We start from the raw sequence: 2,500 nt of genomic DNA on the forward strand, positions 1-2,500 counted from the left end.
CTCACCGCGAAATAGTGCACCTACACGTCTTCATCGACGTTGCTTTTCGACCGGAAGATCGAGAGCTAACTATCGAGACTTTGGACTATCCGGACACATACTTCGTGAAATGGTTCACACATGTTTGTTGCCGGGGGCAACAAGATCGAGTTGGTAAGGATTAAAATATCCCTTCATTTTTCTATTTATTTCTATGATCGATGATCATAGAGGGGCCCCTTTACCATTCTGTATAATGTATAAATAGGCTATTATATTTGTACATATATGGAAGAGGGGCGCATTCAATCTTTGTTTGTCCATTAGTTTGGTTTCTTTTCATCGCGGGATAGAGCAGTTTGGTAGCTCGCAAGGCTCATAACCTTGAGGTCATGGGTTCAAATCCCGTTCCCGCAACATTTTTTTGACAAAAAAAATTAGACTTGACTCTATTAACTAGTAATTTTTTCTTTTAGGGGGTGTATTATATTACAATTACAATTACAGTCAACTATTTATAGTCAACTATAACGAATCTTTTATCCTCTTATCTTAGATACATTGCCCTGGGCGGATAGCGGGAATCGAACCCGCGTCTTCTCCTTGGCAAAGAGAAATTTTACCATTCGACTATATCCGCATTTTCGTTCTTGATTCTTGATACGAAAGAATATTTGGTCAGAGCTAGGACAGATACTTTCTTCAGTTCAGGGCGATTTTATCAAATTCCACTACTAAACCAATTAACAATCTAAATTATATAACAATTCAAATGATTATCAATTAATCAAATTACAAGTTATTATCAATTATTATCAATTATTATTAAGTTATATTAATTTATATTATTTGTTATTAATGTTATTAATATTCATTTATATTTTTATATTATTATATTTTATTATTATATCTATTATTATATATTAGTATTTATATATTTAGTATTTATATATTTAGTATTCATATATTTAGTATTCATATATATATATATATAATTATATCTAAATTATTAAATTATTCATTTTTAAAATATTATTATTTATATAAAATATTATTATTTATAAAATTAATAAATATTATTATTATTTATATTTAATAAAAATAAATAATATATTTAATAAATAAGATATTTAATAAAAATAAATAATATATTTAATAAATAAGATATTTAACAAAAATAAATAAGATATTTAATAAATAAGATATTTAATAAAAATAAATAATATATTTAATAAATAAGATATTTAATAAAAATAAATAAGATATTTAATAAATAAGTATAATAATTTATATTTAATTTAAGTATTTAATTTAGGAATTTATATTTAATTTAAGTATTTAATTTAAGAATTTATATTTAATTTAAGTATTTAATTTAAGTATAATAATAATAATTTATTAATTTAATTAATTGAATATTTAATAATTTATAATTTCATTTTTTTTTTTTATGATTTCTATTTTATCATTTTCTTTTCATTTATCATTCAAATTCTATTTATTTCATTCAAGTTACAGATTACAGAAGTTTGACTGACCCCCCCCTCTAATTTTTTTTTTTTTTTTATTTTGGCAACTTATACTTCTATATTATTTTATTGAATTTTGAATTTGAATGTGTCTCAAAATCTGAAAAATTCGTGGGAGGGGTCATTTTTGGATCCAGAATGGATAGATTCAAGAAATAAGAGAATTAAGGATACCCACTAGAAAAACTAATCCAATCCATAAAGATGTACCGGAAAATACAATATTTTTGTTACTCAACCAACCATCAGGAGAAGCAAATACAACAGGTACACTAATCAGTAAGATTGACGAAGTAGCAATTAATGCAAAAACAGCCAATTGGAAAGCAATAGTCATGTTTCTAATCCTCCAAGCTACCAACAAAAGAACTATACCATTTGATCCCTCTATCATATCGACAAAAAAAATTAATAAAATGCGGGGTAGAATAGAGGGATTTTACCATGAATCGATTAATTCTATATGACTTATTTCCAACCCTTTACCGCTTTTATTCGGACATGGGGTCGAGGGTGATTTTTTTATTTCACGTTCACAAATAGACATGCTAGATCATGCATTTCATATATCTATATATACAGATAAATAGATCGACCTATAGGTTCACACACGATATCTTTCTATACATAGTGATGGTATCAACTCATATGGCCATGTTCGATTCGGTGGAATAAAAATAAAATAGAAATTAGCTTTCGGAGAGATGGCTGAGTGGTTGATAGCTCCGGTCTTGAAAACCGGTATAGTTCGAAACAAAGAACTGTCGAGGGTTCGAATCCCTCTCTCTCCTTTTGCTCGATGAATAGATTTCTTTCTTTATTGCTTTTTCCTGGCTTCTTAATTAAGAATCTTAATATTAATAAAAGGTAATGGCTCGGCTGGGTGGAATAGCCGAGCCAGAAAAAAAATATTTTAGATATAAAATGAGTTGAAAAGAACAGAATACTTTTTAAATATCACCTGATTCCTTCAATATATATAGTGTAATCAA

The 2,500-nt window shown here is 26.8% G+C and overlaps 3 non-coding genes across 3 annotated transcripts; 2 read left to right on the forward strand and 1 right to left on the reverse strand.

The window, feature by feature from the left end:
- The first annotated feature begins 322 nt into the window (after positions 1-322).
- On the forward strand, positions 323-396 carry TRNAM-CAU (transfer RNA methionine (anticodon CAU)). The gene has a single exon. It is a non-coding gene; the product is annotated as a tRNA-Met (tRNA).
- Positions 397-548: 152 nt separating this feature from the next.
- On the reverse strand, positions 549-619 carry TRNAG-GCC (transfer RNA glycine (anticodon GCC)). Its single transcript has one exon. It is a non-coding gene; the product is annotated as a tRNA-Gly (tRNA).
- A 1,587-nt stretch (positions 620-2,206) lies between these two features.
- Positions 2,207-2,299, forward strand: TRNAS-UGA (transfer RNA serine (anticodon UGA)). Its single transcript has one exon. It is a non-coding gene; the product is annotated as a tRNA-Ser (tRNA).
- Positions 2,300-2,500: the final 201 nt, after the last annotated feature.

This window comes from Durio zibethinus, unplaced genomic scaffold (genome assembly GCF_047325235.1).
Source record: "Durio zibethinus cultivar Kanyao isolate XHJ-2024 unplaced genomic scaffold, ASM4732523v1 HiC_scaffold_250, whole genome shotgun sequence".
Lineage (NCBI taxonomy): Eukaryota > Viridiplantae > Streptophyta > Magnoliopsida > Malvales > Malvaceae > Durio > Durio zibethinus.